This window comes from Pseudophryne corroboree, chromosome 7 (assembly GCF_028390025.1).
Source record: "Pseudophryne corroboree isolate aPseCor3 chromosome 7, aPseCor3.hap2, whole genome shotgun sequence".
Classification (NCBI taxonomy): domain Eukaryota; kingdom Metazoa; phylum Chordata; class Amphibia; order Anura; family Myobatrachidae; genus Pseudophryne; species Pseudophryne corroboree.
Window position 1 is genome coordinate 419,183,511 of NC_086450.1, and position 27,316 is coordinate 419,210,826.

Sequence of the window (27,316 nt, forward strand, 5' to 3'; positions counted from 1 at the left end):
TATTTCATCTTCCTCGCAAAGGACTGTTGGACAGTCAATTGCTCACTGGAAGTAGTACAAGTGGTCTTCCGACTTCCCCTCTGGGATGACGATCGACTCCCAGCAGCAACAACAGCAGCGCCAGCAGCAGTAGGCGTTACACTCAAGGATGCATCGGAGGAATCCCAGGCAGGAGAGGACTCGTCAGACTTGCATGTGACATGGCCTGCAGGACTATTGGCTTTCCTGTCTAAGGAGGAAATTGACACTGAGGGAGTTGGTGGTGTGGTTTGCGGGAGCTTGGTTACAGATTTAGTGGTCAGTGGACTGCTTCCGCTGTCACCCAAAGTTTTTGAACTTGTCACTGACTTATGATGAATGCGCTGCAGGTGACGTATAAGGGAGGATGTTCCGAGGTGGTTAACGTCCTTACCCCTACTTATTACAGCTTGACAAAGGCAACACACGGCTTGACACCTGTTGTCCGCATTTGTTATGAAATAATTCCACACCGAAGAGCTGATTTTTTTTTTGTATTTTGACCAGGCATGTCAATGGCCATATTCCTCCCACGGACAACAGGTGTCTCCCCGGGTGCCTGACTTAAACAAACCACCTCACCATCAGAATCCTCCTTGTCAATTTCCTCCCCAGCGCCAGCAACACCCATATCCTCATCCTGGTGTACTTCAACACGGACATCTTCAATTTGACTATCAGGAACTGGACTGCGGGTGCTCCTTCCAGCACTTGCAGGGGGCGTGCAAATGGTGGAAGGCGCAAGCTCTTCCCGTCCAGTGTTGGGAAAGTCAGGCATCGCAACCGACACAATTGGACTCTCCTTTGGGATTTGGGATTTCGAAGAACGCACAGTTCTTTGCTGTGCTTTTGCCGCAAGTCTTTTCTTTTTTCTAGCAAGAGGATGAGTGCTTCCCTCCTCATGTGAAGCTGAACCACTAGCCATGAACATAGGCCAGGGCCTCAGCCGTTCCTTGCCACTCCGTGTCGTAAATGGCATATTGGCAAGTTTACGCTTCTCCTCAGACGCTTTTAATTTTGATTTTTGAGGCATTTTACTGATCTTTTGTGTTTTGGATTTTACATGCTCTGTACTATGACATTGGGCATCGGCCTTGGCAGACGACATTGATGGAATTTCATCGTCTCGGCCATGACTAGTGGCAGCAGCTTCAGCATGAGGTGGAAGTGGATCTTGATCTTTCCCTATTTTTTTAACCTCCATATTTTTGTTCTCCATATTTTGCGCACAACTAAAAGCCACCACAGGTATACAATGTAGATGGATGGATAGTATACTATTATTACTTATGGACGACGAGTGACGACACAGAGGTAGGTACAGCCGTGGCCTACCGTACTGCTATATATATATATATAATATATACAGAATAATAATAACGGACCTGGTGGACACTGTCAGCAGACTGCTAAACTAGTATGAAGAAAAAAAAGCCACCACAGGTATACAATGTAGATGGATGGATAGTATACTATTATTACTTATGGACGGCGAGTGACGACACAGAGGTAGGTACAGCCGTGGCCTACCATACTGCTATATATATATATATATAATATATACAGAATAATAATAACGGACCTGGTGGACACTGTCAGCAGACTGCTAAACTAGTATGAAGAAAAAAAAGCCACCACAGGTATACAATGTAGATGGATGGATAGTATACTATTATTACTTATGGACGACGAGTGACGACACAGAGGTAGGTACAGCCGTGGCCTACCGTACTGCTATATATATAATATATACAGAATAATAATAACGGACCTGGTGGACACTGTCAGCAGACTGCTAAACTAGTATGAAGAAAAAAAAGCCACCACAGATATACAATGTAGATGGATGGATAGTATACTATTATTACTTATGGACGACGAGTGACGACACAGAGGTAGGTACAGCCGTGGCCTACCGTACTGCTATATATATATAATATACTGTATAATAAATGGACCTGGTGGACACTGTCAGCAGACTGCTAAACTACTAGTATAAAGAAAAAAAGCCACCACAGGAGTGTTTTTCAGGCAGACAAACGTATACTGGACTGGTGGTCACTGTCAGCAAAACTGTGCACTGTACTCCTGCTATAACTGCTCCCCAGTCCCCACAATTAGGCAGTGTGAGCAGTGCACTCAGCACAGATATATCATGCAGCACACTGAGCACAGATATGGTATGGAGCGTTTTTTTCAGGCAGAGAACGGATTAAACTGGTGGTCACACTCACTACTATCAGCAAAACCCTGCACTGTACTCCTAACAGCTGCTCCCCGTCCCCAATCCTCCCCACAATTATAACAATGTCACTCTTAGTCTTTTCTATTATGACTATAACGGAGAGGACGCCAGCCACGTCCTCTCCCTATCAATCTCAATGCACGTGTGAAAATGGCGGCGACGCGCGGCTGCTTATATAGAATCCGAATCTCGCGAGAATCCGACAGCGGAATGATGACGTTCAGGCGCGCTCGGTTTACCCGAGCCACACGGGAGAATCCGAGCACGGCTCGGACCCGTGTAAAAAGGCTGAAGTTCGGGGGGTTCGGTTTCCGAGAAACCGAACCCGCTCATCACTAATAAACACAGAATTTTTTTAAGGGGTATAGACCAAGTAGAGAATCACTTCCCCATAGTGCCCAATCCAGTTGTCAAATTTGTATAAAATCTTCTCCACCTCTACAAACTCATCTGTCACCAACCTCTATTCTGTTTCTCTACAGTTTTCCTCTTCATCTTTTGCGTTCACACAGGGTGGTACAATACATGGACCCAAGTACAGTTCAAACTCCACATGCCTAGGTCCTTCAGAGTTTTGCCCAAACCCAGTATATCTCAACAGCACGATGACACCAGTATTACTGCAGTGTGCCTTGTCATGCACAAAGGGTGGAGAATGGGAATACTGGTGAAGGGAAATTTTGTATAGACACTGATATGCTTGTTGGTAAATGGCAAACCCGACATTTTCTTTTTCATTTTCTTCTTCTTTCTCTCCTCTAGAGATGTTTCTTTTCTTTTTTTCTTTTTTTTTTGAGTTATGCTCATGGTACTCTACATTGCAAACACACGATAGTTAAATTAAGATACAAAAAAAGTGTGTTCCCTACAGGAAAAGGCAGTCTGGAGGACAAAGGGGTATGGCCAGGAGTCCTCAGGACTGTGGGCAGGTGGACACGGTAAGCCAGTAACCTCCTGAGCATACCTTCCAAGTCTAGCTGAGGTGGCAAACGGTCTGACTCATCTAGGCAAAGAGGGTAGGTGCAGGCTGATGAGAGCCTACTGGTGTTCGCCAGGATTCTATTCTCATGCAGGTAAGAGAGCAATGACCTGTCAAACTTGCTTGAGGAAGAATATTGGTAAAGCAATACCAACAGAGCCATCCCATATCCCTCCTGCAGACGGATCTTTTCAGGAAATACAAATCGACTTCATACAGTTAACACCCTTTAGGAATTATTGTTATGTATTGGTGTGCACTGATGCTTTCTCAAACTGGGTGGAGGCATTTCCTGCCGCCACGGATGCTGCTGTGTTTACCACAAAAGAAAATTGCGCAGAAATTTGTGTGTAGATAATGGTACCCCTAGAAGTAGGAGCAAAGCTTGAAATTGTACTGTTGTGATCATAGATACTGCCACTAGTATTATGTAGCTTCGGAACCACTCCCAGATCTTCACTCGACGAACCACCCTCTTCGAAATTTGTTTTTGTTTTGGTATTTGTGTCTTTTTGGTTGTTTTTGGAAGACAACCTCATGTCATGATTGATCCGCACAATGATCAGAGATGCACCAATGAGGTGACAGTACAGTACCTTATTGAGATGAGCCAGCATTTGAGAACTTGACAAAAGAACTTGAAACTGTTGATTGCTGGTATGCCAAATACTAACTGTCTTGATTGTGAACCAAGAGACTGTGTGATTGCTCTTACGCTCAGGTTGCTTAATAGACAGGTGGGAAGGACCATACCAAGATTTGTTGACAGCACTAAAGGCCGCCAAAAGAGAGATTTGGGTCCACTCGTCCCACTGCAAGAAGGTCGCTGACCCGGAGAGAACTCGTGACAAAGTAGTTTATTGCTCACATTCATCGAGTTTGTGAACTGTGTGTTCCAAGTGAACTGTGTGTTCCAAGTGAACTGTGTGTTCAAAGAGCAAGGTGGAGAGCAAAGTGAACTGTGTGTTCCAAGTGAACTGTGTGTCCAAAGAGCAAGGCAAAGAGAACCTCATATCACCAGAGACACTGTTCCCTGAAGACGGAGAGGCGGCACTGTTGAACACTACCTGAGCATACTAAAGGACTGCAGAAAGACCAGTCATTGTAATTGATTTGTTATGAACAAGAGTTGTTTTGTTCTATTTCTCTTTTCTCTCTTTCCCGCTGACAAACATTTTCTTTCAGGATATTCTATTTTTGCTAGGTTTTTTTATGAGGAGTCGAGTGTGGGACTGGAACTGGTTCTGTAGGAAGGAGTGATTTCCTTATAGGATCCCAGGATTAGCCGATCAGTTTGTTAAAATCAGAGAAAAATCAAAGGTCTAGTAGTTACGGAGTTCAGAGGTAATCAGGAACAATCAGACAATGGCTATTCACACATTGCAGATAAAGAGCTCATTAATATATGTGGAAGAAAGGTTTATGAGTGGCTCTCCCCGAACTCCAAAGGTTTATGTTATTTAGGAAGGACACTACTTATAACCCTTGTTCAATGATTAAACAGACCTAGCATACGTTCCAGAAATGGAAACAATGTTCAGAAAATGATAGGAATATGTAGATCATGAAAATTTTATATGTCACTGTCACGATTTGTTTGTGTCTTCTTCATCTACCCAGCAGAACCTCAATCGAATCCAAACATCAGTGTACAGAGATGTAGGTACATGTATGTGTGAAATGTTCATCGCAAATCAGACATTATAGGCCAAAGCACTGTCCCAGCATACTCTATAGGTTGAATGTTGTCCCACACCCAACCAGTGGTCCCGTGACCGCCGAGTGCATATAGACGATGTCTCGTCCTCCTCCCTGTCTTCCCCAAATATAGTCAAGTGTTTGATTTGCGAAATGCATACATACTTGTGTCTAGGTCACCGATTATGGTATGAAATATTTTTTCTTATGTTAATAATTGATGGCAGTTATTGTTCACTGCCAAAGGGTGGACTGTCGAAGTCAAAAAAATATTACATAAAGAGAACATACAAACTACACACATTATAAGTCGCTATACTTGCAAATACACGCAGCGAGCACAGCAATGTATGGTAACACACGCATTTACACGGACATGCCACAGAGATGGATTCGATACTTATTTCATACAGTACATAATTATAATAATATCAAGCGCCAGACATCATGATGATTTAAAATTATCTAATGAAGTAATGTCATGAATGTGTATTATTTGAACGAAACAAGATAGACCTGTCGTGTTTACTGTTAAAACGACCAGATTAATGTGTGGATTCATTTGATACTTGTTATTAAGTTGTAGGACATTGCAACACGGAATTATGATTAAATGTATAAAAGCTAAAATCACTTTTATTAGAACAATCGATACGCCAAACAGGTAATGAACAGGAAACTCAGGCCAGCCCCTTTGGACGTCCCCAAGGCTGAACCTGTTCAGCATATACAAAGGAACTGGTGACTCATCGTGAATCCCTCCCCCAGAAACTAGATAACACATTGACCACACAGGAAGTTAGTGGCTGTAAGGTCTGAGACGATGATGGGCTTGCTGGAAGATCAGTTCCTATATTTATTTACTGAGAGAGAGAGACATAAGATGCATTGGAGGGAATGGTAATTGTATCGCTGGCCTGTAACTGAAACTGTATGTAATGGCATGTAACTGTATGTAACTTTATGTATTAACTGCTTACTGTGTGAGTTGTAATCATGTAACTATAGGTATACTGTACTTTGTAATATATATTGAATCCATATCCTTTTAATAACAAATATATACATCAATGAGCTTTGGAACTCAGATAATGTGTGGGTGTATTGTTTTCTCTTATGGGATGCAGTGTTTTGCGATTTATAGCGCACATTCATGGGATATGGTAATAAGAGATGCAGGCATTTACAATATATATTAGAGTGGGCATTTTAAATATTTGTGAGAAATCAATTTGGCATTCATACCTTTTTGTAATATGGTGCCTAAAATTGCACACAGTATTCAAGGTGATGCCTCACTAGTGATTTATATAATGGCAGTATAATACTCTCGTCCCTTGCATCAATTCCACGTTTTATGCATGCTAATATCTTATTAGCCTTCTTTGCTGCACTCCTACTTTGGGTACTGCTGCTTAATTTGTTATCTATGTGAACCCCTAGGTCTTTTTCCAGTACAGAATCCCCTAATATTACCCCAATTAGTATGTAGGTGTAATTTTTGGTCTTGCCCCCACAGTGCATTACCTTACACTTGTCTGTGTTGAATCTCATTCTCCATTTTGCTGCCCATGCTTCCAGTTTAGTTAAGTCGTTCTGAAGAGACTCAGCATCCCCCTCCGTATTTATAACCTTACACAATTTGGTATTGTCTGCGAAAATTGATACCATGCTCTCTAGGTCTCTTAGGTCGTTGATGAAAATGTTGAACAAAAGTGGTCCAAGTACAAATCCAAGTACAGACTCTTAATAAATAAAAAGAAATACATGCATACCACTCAATCTCTGGACTGCGGACATCGCATCGCTCTCTATCCAGGACAGCAATGGTGAATACATTGCTTGTGGTTCGGATGTATTGGTGGGTGTTGGCAATGGCGTAAGTTCGTCCCAGTTGCCCGGAGGCAAGATAAATATTGGTGCCCCCTATTTCCTATATTAAGATAAATATATGTGTGCGTGCGTGCGTGCGTAGTGTGTGGGTAGTGTGTGTGTGGGTAGTGTTCTGAAAAAAAATATATACTGTATTTAATAGTCTTATTTTAAATCACATATTTCTTAGCAGTCATACCCAAGATTAGAACCCATGACCTGTTATACTAACAGCAGACACTTTACTGATGGAGCTATTTGCTCCTGTAGAGGAAGCATGAGAATTCTAACTATATGTTAGATTGTCAGAGAAGTATCTTAGATTGTGAGAGAAGTATCTTCATATAGTTAAAATCCTCATACAGTATTTCCTGTACAGGAGCAAACAGCTTCATCAGTAAGGTTTCTGCTTCCAGTGTAATAGGTTGTGGTTTCTAATCCTGGGTATGACACTTGTAAAATGTGTATATTCAGTATAATAAAGAGGGTGTGATTTGTAAGGTGCAGGACCAGTGAGGAAGTCTGCCACTGAAAAGACAGCGACAGCTATCATTTAACTTAATTTAATAGTGTCACAGGATGGGAGGAAAGGTGCCCCCCTTCAGAGCAGGAGCCCGGCGGCAGATGACTCCGTTGCCTCCCAGAGTTCTGCCTCTGGTTGTTGGTGCCATTTGTGTCAGTCGGATTTTGCCCACAGTTGTGCATGGCTTGTTGATTATCCTATAGATTGTAAGCTTCCTACCTCTATGACTGTCTGTTATTACCCAGTTTTGTTTGATCATCGTTGTTTCCAATTGTAAAGCGCAACGGAATTTGCTATATTAAGAAACTGTTAATAAATAAATAAGAGTTATTTAGAATTTCACAAAGTGCGTCTAAACCTTTAATACAATATTGTGGAGGATAATTTACATTGTCTATAATTTCCATACATGTGTATCTGCCTGTTCATCTGTTGGGCGGTATAGGTGCATACTCTCAGGCACCTACTTCTGGAGATCAGTATTCTCACCAGTCACCACCCAGATCTAGCTCAGACCTCTTCTTCCTGGTATATCGTGGACAATAACACGGAGTAGTGGTGCTGCACACACATGCTGGATTAGTAATAGGGATGTTATACAGGAACATGACTCAGCTATGGTACCGCAGTATAAGTACAGTAGACAATGAATGGATGCCAGACCATCTCTCTGATGAAATAAGAATTACTTTTACTACATGTTCTGCTCTGGTGCATAGTCACAGTTATGTTATATCACAGAGTTGTCCTCTAAGCTGTCACTTTCCCATTTCCTGGATAAGGATTGTGTCTCTTTCTGTCTCAGCACTAACAGTGTCTCTCTTCTCCCCCTGGGGTAAATTTACTAAGGTGGGATTTTTTTTTTAGAACTGGTGATGTTGCCTATAGCAACCAATCAGATTCTATCTATTATCTTCTAGAAGCAGCTTGATAAATGTTAAGTAGAATCTGATTGGTTGCTATGGGCAACATCACTAGTATAAATTTTCCCACCTTAGTAAATTTACCCCCCTGATCTCACCCCACTGTCTCTGCCCCAGGCTCTCTAGGCCATATGCAATTATGCATATCACTCAGCATAGCTAAGCCCTGGAATCAGAACGCTTACTGGCTCATAGCTGTCACTCTATGGATGTCACTATCACCAGCTCCGCTGAAAGTCATTTGGCTTTGGGATAGAAAAGTAACCAATCCTGAACAGAGAGTTTAGTCTCAAGGACTGATGCATATAAAAAGTTACTCTTCAAACTCTGAATGAAGGCGGAAACAAGCCATTTTTTGGGAGTGTTAGAAAAAAACACAGGCGTGCCCAGGCGTTTTTGGGGAGGGTCTCTGACGTCAGCGCAGACCACTTCCAGGCCGTCTCAGTTGCAGATTAATGGCAGCCTCTGACCTACCTGGCTAGCGATCTGCGATACATCCACAATTTTGTACGGGGCGGCGCCTTTCTACTCGAAGACAACTGCAATTTCTCTGAACAGCGATCCATGCTGAATTAGGCCTTCAGTGGAGAACTGCGAGCGATATTTGTGTAACACATATGTCCAGAGAAAGTAAGGGACCAGGGGCATTAAAGTTAAGTATAAATGACTCTGCATTGGGAATTAGAAAAGACAATGGTTACAGAGGCCAGTACATAGAGCTAAGCGAGATTCTACACAAGGCATCAAGTACCAGCCATTGGGTAATGACAAAGATGTGCTGTTGAATTATATTGCAGCTTACACGTTTAAGGGCGTCCAGTAAAGGGTGGATTTTATTGAGAGATAGCCTGTCCCCCATCAGTATATCAACTGCACTGTAAACTGTAGTGATGCACTGTTCACTCAGTTTTAAAATTTGCAGGTCCAAGGGCCCAGTTTCCAATGAGCCGAGCTATCCCACAGGTACGCTGACCAGCGGGTGCAATGTTACAGACTGGGTATAAAGTCAGAATCCTGAAGACCTAGTTGTAAATATGTGCACTAACACTAGGGAAAGTGTCCGGCTTATACAAGAGCTAGCCCTCTTGGTTATGACAAGCCCGTGGTAACAGATATTTTATATAAAATGTAGAAAAGGTTTTACCACATCTGCTGATGTCTTCACATGCGTTGTCCTAGTTTTCCCTTATCCTCTCTGGCTGTTCTTTACAAACGAGCATACAAGTGTGGTCCAACTGATGTTGGTTCCTCCAAAGGCAGAACCCTGATGGAAGTGAAAGTATCTTCTATCAAAACAGGCATAGGATATTCCTTATGGAGAGTAGGCCACACAGTGGATGCATCTTGCAGTAAGTTAATTAGAACATGAATTAATGATAATTACTGCGTTGTAATAGTATACACACAGTACAGTGGTGTAGTTCATGTCCCCTGGACCTTAGTACAGTATGTAGTCATAATGGTCCTGATGCAGATGTTGGAGATGCTATCGCAGCTGCTTACATGGAAGTAGCAGCGAGGCACTAGTATGGTTATGCAGCAGGAGGCGACTGGTAGAGGTAGATCCCTCCTGCTTTCATTAGTGATCCGTGCAGCATCATAGGAAGCAGCATCAGATTACCTGCGACACCATAGGCCAGCTGCGTGACCCATGGGGCTGTGCAAACCAGCCGCTGCTGATCCAATAAGGAGGCCTGGAAATTCCAACAGAGATCCTAGCCTCGTCACTCCCCCAATATGGAGGCAAAATGCATCCATTTTGGGAAACGATGGCTGACGCCAAACCCTCCCCACCCCCTAATGGAAGCAGACCGTCAATCACTGACAGTCTGCAACTAGTCGCAGCCGTAGGGCGACCGACGTCACAGACCCGCAGCATGTGTCATGTACATGCGCGATGACCTGAACATCGCTACTTTGCGCTATGTGCAGCACCTCCCTCCACATGTGAATCAGGCCCATTGTCAACATTCAGAATGCTGACACTGTAATGCCTAATGGTTCTGAATACTGACAACTTTGTTCATAATGTCGACATTTAACATGCTCAGACATGTTCAGTAAGGATTCAGCCGTGGTTAGGGTTAAGCGTGGGTAAGGTTAGGCTGCAGTAAGAGTAAGGCTGCGGTTAGGGTTAGGCACTGGTGAGGTTAGGCTGCGGTTAGAGTTAGGCTGCGGTTAGAGTTAGGCTGCGGTTAGAGTTAGGCTGCGGTTAGAGTTAGGCTGCGGTTAAGGGTTAGATAGTATTGTCGACACTCGCATATTATCTACATGCATAATGTTGAACATGTTGACATAGTGAGTTTCTTTATGGCAACTGCTGACTGTGGAAGCTCTGTCGATTCTCACACTTTTGACATTCAGACTGTGTGGACATTGTGAACACTGTGTTGACGTACTGAATGTTGACTTTATGAATGTCGATCTCATGTGGTACACCAGACCCTGGGTGTACCTACACATGTTGGGTCCTACTGTATATAAAATGTATATTACCTTATACTGTGCCATCACCTAAACACCCCTCTTTGTTGGTAGAGCTTGGCATCAGAGCCCTCACAGCAGTGACAGGGTCAGGGGCATAGCCAGGACTGTGTGGACCCCATAGCAACATTTTGAAGGGGGCCCCCGTCCCAATGCTTCTAGAGACGGGATCAGTACGAGATCCCGGCGGTCAGGAGACCGACGCTGGGAGCCTGACAGCCGGGATCCTGCGCTCGACATGCTTTGGGCCCGGTGGCAACCTTGGGTTGCCACAGTTTCTATTCCCCTCCGGGTGGTGGCGTGGACCACCACCCAAGAGGGGTAACCAGCCAGCGGTCAGGACTCCATCCGCCGGTATTTCAGCTGGTGTCGGGATTCTGGCATTGGTATCCTGACCGCTGGGATCCCGACAGGCGGTCAATTGACTGCCTCCCCTAGAGACACCTCTCTGTAGCAGTTGTTAATTTTATGCCCCACAAAAAAAAGTTTATTTTCTGACCCATAGCAGTGCCCTAGTTAATATTATGCCCCATAGTAGTGCACTAGTTATTTTATGAACCATATTAGTGCTCTAGTTTACATTGGGTGATATTCAATTGTTATATCACGCCCGATATCCCATCTAAAGTAACGGGAGATCGCAGGGCGATATTCAATTTATCTCTTATCGCCCTGATCGCGCCAATAGGGTTTAGCCGCGTAACATTATAATGCCCTCCAGATCATTGTATACCACATTATAATGAGCAGGTCCAGTGCCATAACTAGATATATTGTAGACCCCAAAGCAAAAGCGTGTAAGGGCCCTTATGTATCTACCAATGGTGAAAAATTTATATAACACATTTATCTGTGACGGGGAAGGTGGCCCCTCTCAGCCTTGGGTTCCATAGCAGCTGCACTCCCTGCACCTATGGTAGCTACGCCCTTGGACAAGGTTAACTGGACAATGATGTGACTCAGACAGCGTGAGGACACCACAGATGACAGTTGGGGAGAGGAAGGATTTGTACTTGCTCGCGCTGCGGACAGGATAGATCCGGCAGCTTGGCCAGAGGTTATAAATAAAAGGTCTGACTGACTGTTTGGTGCAGAGCCGTAACTAGATACTTTGGTGCCCTGTGCCAAAATGAGAATTGGTGCCCCCTTTTCCCCCACATTTAAAATAGGGTAGTGCGCGCCAAAAATAAAAGGACATGGCTTTATGGGGATGGGGCATGGCCACAGAATTGTACCAATTCATATTACACCACACAGTCGCGTCCTTCAGTCACATTACATAGCACAGTAGCATCAGTCAGTCACATTACATAGCACAGTAGCATCCGTCAGTCACATTACATAGCACAGTAGCGTCTGTCAGTCACATTACACCGCACAGTAGCGTCCGTCAGTCACATTACACCGAACAGTAGCGTCCGTCAGTCACATTACACAGTGCAGCAGCATCCAGCAGTCACATTACATAGTGCAGCATCGTCCGTCCGTCACCTTATACATGTTACACCATGTTACCTCAGGAAGAAATTGAGCTGATGTGTCAAGGCTAGTAGCAAAATATGTTAATTTCTCTAAGCTTATAGCAATATATGGCTTAATTCAGTAAGGATTGCAAATTCTACTAATTAGCAGAATTTGTAATCCTTTTCTTAGCATGCTGGGGGCCGGCCATCATGCTGACCGGCGCCTCCCCCTGTTCAACAAGCAGAAGTTGAGAACGCATCACAATTTCTGCTGGTTAGCAGAAACTAAGGATGGCTCATGCCAGCGCAGTTTAGCTGCGCCCGCTGGAGTTCCGCTGCCATGTTCTTGATTGCGGCGGCCGCGTATGACATCACGCAGCCACTGTGATAACGCCCCCGACATGCCCCGTTTGGCTGCCTCCGCCCTGGTTCGCGTCACACCGCCCACGCAATGCTCCGTCTCCGCCCTGAAAACGCAGCATTGCCGCCCCCTGCCACCCGCGACTGCCTGTCTGATTGACAGGCAGAGGCGATCGCATATTCTGCAGCACCCAAGGGGCGATCGTAATAATTCCGTTTGGATCGCAATTTGCGATCCAACCTGAATTAGCTCCATATTTAGTAGTTTCACTGAAAGGAATACTCAAAGTACCATTATATATATGGGGGCCCCGGAGAAGTCACTGTAACGGGCCCCTAGATTTCTGTTGCCGGCACTGCTCTTAGATTATACGATGCAAGGATACTTTACAAGCATTGAGAAAAGAGAGATTTTTTTTTTATAGATGTGAAAGTAACATAAAAACACATACTGAGAGCACCATGAGGAATATATGCTTTAATACAATAAATGAGTTTTATTTTAGTACTGGGAGGCGGAGCTATTGAATGACTGACATCTGAGCAAGCGCCCACAGGAAAACAATAACCCACACCTCACAATTCCTGCCTCACGAGTCCCGCATCGGCTTTAACAATAGGAACAGAAACACCTGTATATACTGCACCTTTTAACCACACATCACCCTGAATTTTCAGATTATTGCTTGATAGCTACATTTTCTGACAAATAACTGTGCCTAAAATGGCAGCCACACCACAATTAGACCCCACCCCCAGAGAAAATGGTAAAGCAAAGCCCTGGCTAAGCAGGCAGCCACACAAGTGACCTGACAACAATATGAAAAACCAGAAGTGGCCCTCAGCCCCCCCTACAGATATAGGAGTACTTTGATTCACCACCCAAGTTTGCTGTGAAGTGTGAACTGAAACCTTAATGCACTGGCTGATCTTCTGAACTGAACTGGACATTCTGCTGTGCACCAAATTTCCCTTCCCTATATAACGGCATATGTACTAAGACTTGGAGAGTGATAAAGTGGAGAGAGAGAAACTACCAATCAGCTCCTAACTGCCATGTTACAGGCTGTGGAGCATATGTACTACACCTTGGAGAGTGATAGAGGTAAAGTACCAGCCAATCAGCACCTAACTCATGTAAACAGCAGTGGCGCACCCAGGGGGGGGGGGGGGGGGGGGGGGGTCCGAGTACCCAGAAACCCCCCTCCACCAAAAAAAAAAAAAAAAAAAAAAAAATGTATTTTTATTTTTTTATTTAATGCTGCATGAGTATTGTTAATGGCTGTCTAGCGTCCTCTGCAGCCTGCTCTCTTCCTGGTGGCACTTGTAAGTGCTTCATAAAAGTTTACTTTATTTTAATTATAGTACATATATATCCATGTACAGTTTGTGCATACATATATACACATGTATATACATACATATAAACACACACATGATATATATACTTGTACTGTATGTATGTATGTATGTATGTATGTATGTATGTATATATATATATATATATATATATATATATATATTATCCTTTATTTATATGGCGCCACAAGGGTTCCGCAGCGCCCAATTACAGAGTACATAAATAATCAAACAGGAAAACAGCAACTTACAGTTGCACATCAGCAGATGACACTGGAATAAGTATCAGGTGGCAGAAGACTGCTGGAGTTGATGCAGTTGAAGATTATTAAAGTAAGACAAAGGATAAGCACATGAGGGAAGAGGGCCCTGCTCGTGAGAGCTTACATTCTAAAGGGGAGGGATAGATAGACAGAGGTGACACAGATGGGGTACATAGAGAGCGTAGAACAGAGGGTTAGGATGAGATTTGGCTGGGTTTGGTGAAGAAGTGGGTCTTGAGAGCCTGTTTGAAGTTTTATAGAGAGTTGGAGAGTCTGAGGGGGAGAGGTAGGGAATTCCAGAGAATTGGAGTAGCACGTGAAAAATCTTGGAGGTAGGAGTGGGAGGAAGTAATCAGTAGGCAGGAGAATCGGCGTGCATTAGCAGAGCGAAGAGGACGGGTGGGAGTGTAAAGGGAGATAAGGTCAGAGATGTAGATGGGAGAGGAGTGGGTGAGGGCTTTTAAGCGAGTGTGAGAAGCTTGAAATGGATATATATATGCATGTTTAATATGCTGTGTGTATAATATATATATACATACATACACACACACAGACACACTAGTTTTACGGACCCAGCATGTACTGGGTCACCTCAGTCCCCGCCCCCGTGCTTGGCTCCACCCAGTTCTTGAAACCCCCCCATGAAAATCCTGCGTTTGCCACTGAACAGGCTGTGGGGCAGATGCACTAAGCCTTGGAGAGAGCTAAAATGGAGAAAGATAAAGCACCAACCAATCAGTTCCTGTCGTTTTTCAAACTTTGGGGTCTATTCATGAAGCAGTGAAAAGTGTGGAGAAGTGAGCCTGTGGAGAAGTTGCCCATGGCAACCAATCAGCTGCTCCGTACAATTGTATAGTATGCAAATTATAAATGTTACTTCAATGCTGATTGGTTGCCATGGGCAACTTGTCCACTGGCTCACTTCTCCACACTTTTCACTGCTTCATGAATAGACACCACAGCCTGTAACATGGCAGTTAGGAGCTGACTAGTTGGTACTTTATGCTTAGTACACTGGTGTATCTATAATGGGTGCAAGTTGTGCGGTGCACACGGGCTCCTGGGTTGAGGAGGCCCACACACCGTACACCCATATAATTATACTTACCGCTCCATTGGCCTGGCGCTGGCTGCAAAAATCACTGGGAAAATGGCTGCTGCATTCATTTTCCTGGTGATTTGCACATGCGCAGTAGAGATCATATGTCCCCTGGGAACCAAGCACAGTCACCATCTTCAAATCCAGAACTCTCCTGACAGCGTCAGAGGTTTACAGAGATCATATCACTGTTATCTGGGACCTTTATAACTTTACAGACTCTCAACACTTTGCTTTATTGTTTTAAACGTTATTATATTTATTTAGTTACCTACATAACACTATCATGGTAAAGTTCTCTACGTGATTTCCCTGGATATGGGTAAAAGCAGTTTCATGCACTCATAATATGTTTTATAGTTCTTGTTTTTCAGGTAATGAGGAAGTTAAAAATCCAGAAGTGACAAACCCAAAGACAGAAGTCCACGCAAAACCTGGCTTCTCTACTGGTATAAGTACAGGCATTATCAGGTTCTACATCCTTACTTGCTGGAACAGGGAACCAAACCAGTGGTTTATCTCCCCCTACACAACAAGGGGAAGACAATTACGACAGTGGAGGGAGATGACGACAGGTGGCCACTGACGGTGGGACGGAGTCCCCAGGAGTGGCGAGGCAGGCCCACCCAGGCCACTCAGGAACAAACATCCAACACCTACTCCAAGTCATGGACTAACAATCTGTGATTGCCTGGAGGAGCACATTTACAGAGGAGAGGGTCCTGAGAGAACGCTCACAACTGAAAGTGGAGAAATCCATTTTGTTTCAGACTCAAGTGCTGAAAATATCCAAAATATTCCATTCATCTGAACCACTCGTAAAGCACAGCAACTAATTACAACACAACATTTACAAGTCACATTCTCTCTATACTTATCTTCTATTCGGAATCCATCTTTCCAAAATGGCCAATCACACAAATCAGCAAATATAAACCAGATGATATTCAATTATATCCAACCACATAAATTCATATTTTGAATGTAAAAGTTACAAAACCTTGATAACACCTCTTAAACAAGCAGTGGTGCCAAGGGGGCAGGGTCAGGTCTGATGGAGGGGCCCAGTGAGGGCCCCCTCCCCTTACCTGGCGGCTGCAGCTCTTCTCAGCCCAGCACATGCTGTTGTATGCTGGGCTGCAGTGTGGCCAGGGAGGCGCTTAAAATACTATTTTTTTCCCTGTATATTTTTCTAAGGGTGCATGGCCACGCCTACTTTGATTAGGCCACACTCCCTGAAAAGATCCAGGACCCAGCCAGGCTCTCTACTGCCCTGTATACAAGTCCAAAACTGAAAAACTGCCCGAGATGATCTTATTGTGCCAACAAACACATCGTCACCTTCCAGCTCAGTACCAGGCAGCACAGCCATGCTACAGTGCTGCACTAGCTCCCAACACAATCGTTTAGAAACTTGCATTACCTTAAACCACAGGTTCTCAAACTCGGCCCTCAGGACCCCACACAGTGCTTGTTTTGCAGGTCTCCTCACAGAATAACGAGTGACATAATTAGCTCCACCTGTGAACCTTTTAAAATGTGTTTGTGATTAATTAATACACCTGTGCACCTGCTGAGTGAACTGCAAAACATGCACTGTGTGGGGTCCTGAGGACCGAGTTTGAGAACCACTGCCTTAAACCATACTTGCCTACCTGACCCTCTCCATGAGGGAGAAAATGCTCTGTTCCTGGACTTTCCTGGTAATGTATGATTGCCATCACCTGTGGTGAAACACCTTTCTTATCAATGAACTAGCTCACCACAGGTGATGGCAATCATACATTACCAGAAAAGTCCAGGAACAGAGCATTTTCTCCCTCATGGAGAGGGTCAGGTAGGTAAGTATCATTTGCTTTCCGACTACTATCATTATACGCATACCACCCAACATGACCCTCTCCAGGAGGGACAGAATGCTCTGCTCCTGGACTTCCCTCTTAATTTATGATTGCCATCACCTATAGTGAAACACCTTTCTTATCCATTAACCTGTTCAAAATAGCAATCTTAAATTAAGAGAAAAGTCCAGAAGCAGAGCATTCTGGCCCTCCTAGAGTGTGTCATGTTGGGAGGTATGTGATACCGACTTAAAAACACTTACGTCACAGAGCATATGTAGTCCTCAAATAGAGATACTTAACTCAACATTATCAAACTTTCCTAAATGCACTAGAGCAGTGGTTCTCAAACTCGGTCCTCAGGACCCCACACAGTGCATGTTTTGCAGGTAACCCAGCAAGTGCACAGGTGTACTAATTACGCACTGACACATTTTAAAAGGTCCACAGGTGGAGCTAATTATGTCACTTTTGATTCTGTGAGGAGACCTGCAAAACATGCACTGTGTGGGGTCCTGAGGACCGAGTTTGAGAACCTCTGCACTAGAGGCAGAAGAAGCAAGGACTTAACTATCAAGGACATGCAGTGAGGTAAATGGCTGGCTGTAGTATGACAGGAAAGGCTCACCTGCCTCACCCCACTGCATGTCACTGGTTACTTTAGCCCTATCAGCCTTCTATGGAGTCCCAGGCATAGGGGACCCTACAGGTCTAGGCCCTGCTCTCACCATTTACCCCCCCAAGAGACTGCCCTGTACACAGGCACACCTGTGATAATGAATGATCAGAGCAGCACAGATGGGGAAGGAGAGTGCTGGGTGGTGGGGAAGAAGTCACTGAAGTGATGGCGTGTTTTGCACAACAGCTGCCTTCCCTCTGTGGTCATGGCAGTATGAGTGGGCCTCAGTAAGTGTGGACTTACTGTTCAGGTGCTCCGTTTCCTAAGCATGAAATAAAAAAAATACTTTATTTGGGTTCCATATTGTAATAATAAAGGCCCTCATTCCGAGTTGTTCGCTCGTTGCCGATTTTCTCTATATTGCAATTAGTCGCTTACTGCGCATGCGCAAAGTTCGCAGAGCGCATGCGCTTAGTTATTTTACTCAAAGTTAGATATTTTACTCACGGCATAACGAGGATTTTTCATCGTTCTGGTGATCGGAGTGTGATTGACAGGAAGTGGGTGTTTCTGGGCGGAAACTGGCCGTTTTATGGGAGTGTGCAAAAAAACGCTGCCGTTTCTGGGAAAAACGCGGGAGTGTCTGAAGAAACGGGGGAGTGTCTGGGCGAACGCTGGGTGTGTTTGTGACGTCAAACCAGGAACGAAGCTGACTGAACTGATCTCAATGGCAGAGTAAGTCTGGAGCTACTCAGAAACTGCTAAGAATTTTCTATACGCAAATCTGCTAATCTTTCGTTCGCAATTCTGCTAAGCTAAGATTCACTCCCAGAGGGCGGCGGCCTAGCGTGTGCAATGCTGCTAAAATCTGCTAGCGAGCGAACAACTCGGAATGAGGGCCAAAGAGAGGTTGTTTGTCTGTGCACGGAAAACAGCGGAAGCACGATAGAAATTAACACGAGGAAATAACAGTTATGGGATAAAAAGTCCTAGCTAGACAGGGGGATATACCAGGGACGTGCAGTCAGGGGAGGCAGGGGAGGCAGTGCCTCCCCTGATAGTAATGATTAAAATAATACAAAGAAGATACTTATGACACATATTCTGTGTCATAAGTAAATGCTTTGGCCTTTATATTATTTTAATCATTGCTATATTTGTAAAAATGCACTTTAAAAGTGTTTCGGAGGCACCGCTCTTGGTGCCTCCTGCTGTCAGTGTGTAGGGGCCGGAAGCGGCCGAAAGCGGGGGGCGGGGCCAGGCATTGGCCAGCAAAAACCCATTGATAAAATCCCTATAAGCGGCACCTAGCTGAAGTGCCGCTTTGACAGGGGCGTGCTTTCAGCTCACATGGAAAGCACGCCCCTGTCACTGAGGAAGCTTTAATTGGGCATTGGTTGATTTGGGGAGGGGGCACCACAGAACGTGCCCGCTTGTCATCTAGTACGTTTTTTATACTTCATTTACAATTACTTTTTGCGGCCGTCTGTTCCTCAGCCCATCCCACAGCCTGTCTCCCTGCACCGTGTCAGCCCCGGCAGGGCCGTATCTAACTGGTGGTGGTGCTACTCGTGGATCTACGGGCCAGACTCGCAGGGGCGGACTGGGACGCATGGACTTCAGGTCGGTCCCTGTTTGGCCGGTCCCGACTCCCCCTCCATGGCCATCACTCACTGCTTTGCCTGGCTGGTTGCCGCGATCGGGGCTCAGCCCCGATCCGGCAACGTAGGGAAATAGCTTCTGCGCATGCGCAGAAGATGAATTGTCGTAGTTGCGCTGCTTTCCCTCCCTCTCTCCTCACAGGACAGGGGTCCCCACCGCTGCCGTCTGCCGCTACCTCTGTGTCTTAAGACTGGGCTGCGTCGCACACTACACAAGGGAGAGTAGTGCAGCCAGTGCCTGTCTGAGCGCACCCACCACGCTGAACATGCTCATGGCCTCAGCTGTTCCTGACTCCTTCCATCTTCTTCTCCCTGTCGGCTCTGCCTCCTGCACTTTGTTGGCCCCGGAGAAATAACTTTCAGAAGGAAGTGGAACCTGCCATCCTGGAAGAACTGCCCCCAGCCGCAGCCAACCAAAGGTAAATAAAAGCAATGTGTGGCAGCATATAAAATGTATAAGTGGCAGAGCCAGATTAAGACCCCACAGGAAATACACCGCCTCTGGCCCCATATTAATGTATGATATAAATACTTACAAACACCTCTGTCCTGTCACACAGACAGACCGACCCCCCCCCCCCCCCCCCTCGCAGATCCACGAGTAGCACCACCACCAGTTAGATATACGCCCCTGCCCCCCTCTGCCGGGGCTGACACGGTGCAGGGAGATAGGCTGCGAGACGGGCTGGGGAACAGGCGAACGGTCACGGCGCAAATAGTATAATGTATATTTAGTATAAAAAACTTACTAGATGACAAGCGGGCACGTTCTGTGGTGCCCCCTCCCCAAATCGACCACTGCCCAATTATAGCTTCCTCAGTGACAGGGGCGTGCTTTGCTTTCCATATGAGCTGAAAGCACGCCCCTCTCAAAGCAACACTTCAGCTAGGTGCAGCTTATAGGGATTTTATCAATGGGTTTTTGCTGCCCAATGCCTGGCCCCGCCCCCCGCTTCCGGCCCCTTCACACTGACAGCTGGAGGCACCAAGAGCGGTGCCTCCGAAACACTTTTAAAGTGCGTATATATATATATATATATATATATATATATATATAATCTGCTTCGGCCTACGGTGCGAGTGCGGGACTCTGGAGGACTATCCCTCTCTTTCTATGTAGTATATATAGATACTTACAGATGTAGCCACACTCATGGCTATATCTGCGGTGGATGGGCACACACACATACTGTATGTTACACACAAATCTGTTATCTGGCACTCACTGATATTTTATGTATATATGCATTTTGATTGTTTATCATTCTCTTTTTTCCCATCTGCCTGATTTTCCCCGTTTTCCTCTGGTCTCCACCTCTGTTTCCCCCTATGTTCATCTCATCCCCCTGTGGTCTGCTCATGTTTTTCCCCGTTCCCGACGGATATTATATATTTTTTTTATGTTACACTTACACCCTTTTCAGACAGAAATTCCGGTAATTACCCGGCATTTTAGTGCCGGGTTGTTTTGCCAGGCTCTGTCTGACCTCCCCCCCTTTCACACAGAAGAGCAAATGACCGGGTCAAGAATTTCGACCCGGTAATTGCAGACCAAAACGGGTATTTCGTCTGTGTGAAATGGTCAACCTGGGTCGAAATTCCAGTGTCTCCGACCCTGGTGAACTCCTGGGTCGAAGTCCCGGTAATTTCAACCTGGGTTAGGGTCGTCGGCAGGACTTGGCAGACATTGTGGCTGCAGTGCCTCACCAGCCACTGACCTCACCGCACGCCACTGGGATATACTGTATATCTGTTTATGATATCAATGTCATTTTCTTCTAAATCAAATAAAAAAAAAAGTTTATAGTCCCCCCACCCTAAAGTTGGGTGTTTTTTTTTGTTTTTTTAGGGAAGGGGACGGTGTGTGCGCTCATTATTGCAGCCAAGTATGAGTTCCCTCACCAGATGCCTCCTGCTGCATTAGCATATTCAGACAATGACATACACAGTACACAAAAACATAAATTTTCCCATGTTATGTCTAATTAAAAAAACCGATGCATTAGCATTTAAAGTGGAGTTGTTTTTTTTAATGAAAACCTCTAAAGAGTCCTGCTATTTGTGAATTTGGAGATGTGGGCTAATGCTATGTACACATGGGGGGTCATTCAGAGTTGATCGCTCGCTCCGTTTTTCGCAGCGCAGCGAACAAGTTACTACTGCTCATGCATATTCACCGCAATTCCGTCAATTCCGGGACCGGACAGGCTGAAGTGATCGCAAGGGCTGAGTAAGTCCAGAGCTACTCAGAAACTGCAAAAAAAAAAGTTTTCGTCCCGCTCGGCTGCACAGGCGTTCGCACACTTGCAAAGCAAAAATACACTCCCCTGTGGGCGGTGACTATGCGTAGTGCACGGCTGCTAAAAGTAGCTAGCGAGCGATCAACTCGGAATGACCCTTATTATGCGATCCCATACGATACGATATTGTATGATATTGTATAAGAGATCAGATCGGATCGTGTGTACACACTACAAATGATGTCTAGAAACAAAGACATCACTGGAGTTAAAAAACCACACACTATCACCTCATCAAGACTGCATGCAGTCCGACGTACGACATCACATGCGATCCGCGGGAGCGCACATTGTACGTCGGATCATGCATACACTTTTTTCAATATCATTTAGGACTGAACAATATCGTTCAGCTCGTGAACGGTATTGCATAGTGCGTATGCAGCATAATGCCGTAGCAAGAACCACAAAGCATTTCTTGTGGTGTGTATAAAACAAGCAAAAAATAAATATCTAAATTGTGTTTAGCTCAGTTTCTTGAAATTTCATGAAGAAAAGCCCTTTTTTGCTAACTTTGGGAACAAATTACCCCGGCCTGACCTTCATTGCCCTTCCCACCATGATTCTGGGACAGCATAAGAATATGCAACATGAAGGGGCACCAGGGCCATCCTAATGTGTAGGCATACTGGGCAGCTGCCCAGGGCTTCACGATTCAAAGGGCCTTCAAGCAGGGGTGGTGGTCGCACGATCAGTAGCAAAACAGCATGTGAATGGTTGTCAGCATGCTGATTGGTGCATGGCTGGAGCTATTCACCAATTAGAGTGCTGACAGCCATTCACTGTATGAAGCATGTGGAGAGACAGCGCAGGAACGCAGAAGGGGCATGTTATTATTATTTTTTAATTGGTACCCGTGAATGGGTGGGTAGCAGCTAGGGGCGCTTTAAAGAGGAGGAGGCCCGTGTGCTGCCTCCTCCGTACGGGCCCCCTCCTCTCTGCAGGAGCGCTGTAGAGTCTGGGCACTAGAGGGCTCAGACTCTACTGCGCATGCACAGATCTCAGGGAAAATGGCTCTGCGGCCATTTTCCCAGAGATTTCTCTACTGCGCATGTGCAGAACTCTGTGAAAATGGCCGCTGCGTCCTTTTCACAGGGTTTTACCAGCGCCAGTGATGTCGGCGCGGGACTCCGGAGGGGTGAGTATTAAAAAAATGGGTGCAGTGTGTGTGGTGTGGGCCCCCTCTGGACTCGGGAGCCCATGTGCACCACACACACTGCACCCATTATCGATACGCCAGTGGTAGCAGTCCCAGTGCATTGCTTTGCCCAGGACCTACAATACTGAATGCATGCGGAGATTGCAGCTTACGCTTGTTTGCATGGTATATGTATAAGGCTCTGTGAGAGTTGTGTGTACGGGGAAGGGACAAGTGTCTCTGACGGATCTCCTGCACCCAGCAAAGGGCTGGTGCGAGTGCTAATGATTGCGGGTGCAGCGGCTGGCGTAAATCTATGGGTGGTGTAGGTTTTCTGATTGCAGACAAATGAACCCTTCCTTCCATTAGCTCTATTGAATCTGGCAATAGCATACAGTAGTAAACTGAGCTTCCTATAGGCAAACACAGTGGGGGTTCCAGTTGCCCGGAATCTCACCTCTCCTCTTGTCAAGTGGCTCAAATTATGACAACAACAGCAATGGTATATGATATGACTACTAGAACTGCGGTCACATCATGCAGTTTAAGGTACAAAACAGAGCTGCTGCACATGTCCAGTGATAGCAGCTTCTTCTACCAAGTTTGCTGTATGTGTGGATCTGGGTCCTCAATCAATGCACTGGACCAGAGAGTAGCTACCAGGAAGAAGAGACAGGAACCTTACCATGAGGTGGGAGAATGTGTGCTTAGAAAGCTCAGTACTGGTTCTATTATGTTTTTGTATTTATTTATTATGGTATGTTTAACCTTTTCCTGACCACTTATTTATATTATTTAAATAGATTTGATTCATACAGCCTATACTATAGACAAACTATAGTGTTAAATATTAATACTGTATTCCATACAGTATCCAGCATATTAAAAAAAAACATTGTTTACATTAATGTCCAGGGTTGTAATTAGATTCTTCTACCGCTCCCCCATACTCCCGCACTTGCTACAACGTTCTGCAGAGTAGGATTGTGGACTGCATTTGGAAACCCCCTTCTAGAAGTCCTGCGTTTGCCATTGCTGCCAGAGCAGCCTGCTAATACAGCCCATTGCCTGCGACTCAGAATTAGCCCCTAAGCCTAAAAGCCAAAGTTCCCTTGTGAAAAATGTATCTCCTTTACATTCCATAATACTGCCTAGTGCCTACAAATAAAGTACATTATAGTTTCTAAAATACAACTAGTGACTGCAAATAAATGACTCATATATAAAAGAATGAAGTCTGGAAATAAGTGGGTGTTTATTGAAATAAAAAACTTATTTTTGGGTTCTAACTAATATGTGAAGAACCCATGTTCCTAACGACAACACACCTACAGGAGACTAAATAAAGGAAAGTAAAACATCCTGGTGTTGTATTTACCAAAGGATTAAAAACCACAACACATATTTGCACTTACAGACATCACAATCCGCCCCGCTGAGCATTATCACACAATCACAGGGGGGAACTCCCTTGGTGTCTCCTGGTCTAGACTGGAGTCACTGACCTTGAAATACAGGCAAAGCTATAATTTCCCCATCTGAAGGTCAAACGGTTCAATTACATCCAACCAGACTCGCAGCCTTCAACCTTTATAGTTGCAAAACTCCTTCTAATAGCTTTATAATCAACCGTAAGTGGCACATTATCACCTATATAATTTACAGCAGCTTAACACACTATAATAAAGGTAATTATTTTATCAGCTTAAACAGCTTACAGTGCCCGTAGGCATCCGGATATGGGACATAATTCGCTTACGGGTCACTGATAATGATACAGTTGTTACTTTTGATATGAAACCTAAGTAACATTGTAATTACACTCCATATATACTTACCTAGGTGACAAATAGATTGAGCAGAATAGATAACTGGGAGGCAGGTGAGTTGCTTTCTCCGCTGCTATAATAATGATATCCTCTTGTCTTTGTTCGCCGTCCTTGTTATGTTCCTATGTTGGTCACAATGATGTCTCTAAATTGACGTTTCTAATCGAATTGCTTGGAATTGGTCAAATCTTCCATATTAACCGCATCTCTCCTGCGTCTGCTTGTGTCTCTCCCTGGCCTTAGCTGCCCTTTAAATGTGAACAGCTACTGGGTGTTTCAGCACTTATCCACCCCAACTGCTCTGCTCCTTTCCCTCCGGTGTCCCCTCTATGTCCTGCGTCTGCACTCTACGTCTGGTCTGATCCACTGATCTCAGCATCTCACCTCTTCCTGCTGCTTGGCGTCTCACCCTCTCTGATTTCCTGTCTCATGCATGAAGCAGAACGTATGACAAAAGTGAAAAAAGGATCAGATTATTCAGAACACGTGAAGTCCATGGTGCACGGAAGGCAACCTTCGTAAGACTTTCTTTTTAAAATGGGCAGACTTCAATTTTATCTTGAAGCGTTATCATATCCGTATTGTAGGTCCCAATCATAAGAAAAGCAATATCAGTCATTGCTCAGTGTCAGGCCCAAAAGTCATGGGGGTAAATTTACTAAGATGGGAGTTCTATTTAAAATGGGATGTTGCCCGTAGCAACCAATCAGATTCTACTTCTCATTTATCTAGCACCTTCTAGAAGATAATACCTGGAATTTGATTGGTTGCTATGGGCAACATCCCATCTCAAATAGAACTCCCATCTTAGTAAATTTACCCCATAGTGTGCAATATATGCCTCCAGGCTGTGACATGCATGTTGCTCTGCGGCAGAGTAAATCTGAAAATGGGCTTGGAGTTTTGTAGTTGGGACAGGAACGCATCTCAGCTCGTCTCTATAGGGCCTATTGATGAGTAACCCATACTTACCTACTTTTTGGCAGCTCTCTCCGGGAGAGAGCTGCCAGGACGGCTCAGTGGAGGGGCTGGGCTGAACAATGATGAGAGGAGGAGGCGTAACGGGGTGTGGCGGAGGAGGGGCAGAGGCAGAACGAGGGCGGGGTTACAGCGGGACACTGCTTAAGCCACGCCCCCCGCTCTGTAATGCCGCTATAACCGGCATTTTACAGCAGGGGGCGTGACTATGATGACGCGATTCAACAAGAATCGCGTCATCTACTGTCCGGACCGCCCACTTTACTCTCAAAGTGGGCGGCCGGGCAGGGGGGTACTGAAAAACCGGGAGACTTGCCTGCTCTTCCGTGGGGCCGGGAGGGTCACCCGATTTTCGGGAGCCTCCCGGCCATTCCGGGAGAGTAGGCAAGTATGGATTAACCTTCTCGACTCCCCCCTGTTAGACAAGTATCCAACTCCCCGCGAGTTGCAGCAGTGGATACCAAAGTAGAGGAGCAATTCAGCATTGTTATGGTTGAAGGAAGCAGCTGCTCTGTGAGCCCTCACACTGCCACGTTCACCGCTCACTGGTAGCAGCAAAAGTTTACACTGTTAGGCAGTGTAAGTGCGCAGTGTGAACTGAGTGGTCGGAGGAGGTGGATGGATCCAAAATGGATCCCTCCTCTCCAGGGGCATTTTAAGAGAGGAGGGGACCCACGTGCAGCGTCCGTTGCGGGTCCCCTTCTCTCCGGCAATAAGTACTGTAGACTCCGGCATAATGCAGCAGCCATTTACCAAGTGATTTGTATCAGCAGTGCAGGGCCGCTGCCACGGTACTCCAGAGGGGTAATTATAATATATGTGTGCAGGATATGTGGTGTAGGCCCCCCTGGACAGAGTGGCCTGTGTGCACCGCACACACTGCACCCATTACAGAAACGCCTATGCTTCTCTCACTCTGGACTCCTTCCATATTGAAGTTGGCATCTGTTCCCGCAGTCACGCTCACTTTCAGTTGTCAGAACTTGATGAACATGCGGTGGCCACATCTGGAGTCCCAATACCTTACATATGAGGAAACTGATATTTCTGCAAGTGTAATGGGCCGTTCATATTACTAAGCAGGCCCCTAGATTATACTGTTAAAATAAATCTTCTTAGTATTGTGTGTTACATGTGAGCCAGCAATTTCCCTGCATGTATTAATAACTGTGTTTGCACCACTTACCTCACAATAATTTGTCCGAGTGCTTTTTGCACCAATTAGCTGAATTTGAGTCCCAGCCAGGAGTGCCACAAGACTTTTTAGGCCCCAGTACTGGGGGGCACTGCCAAGCGTGGGTTCATGGTCACGTTCACCGCTGCATGTGGAATAGTCTTATCTCCCTACATCCAAGATTTGGCTAGCAGAACTTTAAGTGCGTGCGTTCCATAAAGTGGGGGCGTGGCCTCGTGCCCGCTAGTACATGTGCCTCGGTGTGATGTTCTGGGGGCATGACCACCTGTCACGCATCCGTCTCTTGTCATGCTCTGGATGAGCCCAGCACTCCGGAAACTGCTAGGCTGAACCCAGCCTCCTTCCTGCACTAAATGGACGCCACACGCATTGGCGTTTCTATAATGGGTGCAATGTGTGTGGTGCACAAGGGCCCCTAGGTCCAGGGGGCCCCCACACATTGCACCCAGTTTAATACTTACCTTGCCGG

General features: G+C 45.4%; 1 protein-coding gene across 2 annotated transcripts in view; it reads right to left on the reverse strand.

The window, feature by feature from the left end:
• Window positions 1–25,057, reverse strand: part of NLRC3 (NLR family CARD domain containing 3) — a 78,073-nt gene extending 53,016 nt beyond the window's left edge. Inside the window, exons 1-2 of one of the 2 annotated variants that reach the window (XM_063934789.1) lie at window positions 24,684–25,057; window positions 9,403–9,522 (exon numbers count right to left, since the gene is read on the reverse strand). The gene's annotated coding sequence lies outside the window, so the exon portion shown is untranslated. The remainder of the gene's footprint in view (window positions 1–9,402; window positions 9,523–24,683) is intronic. The other variant, XM_063934790.1, reaches the window with a different exon arrangement.
• Window positions 25,058–27,316: the final 2,259 nt, after the last annotated feature.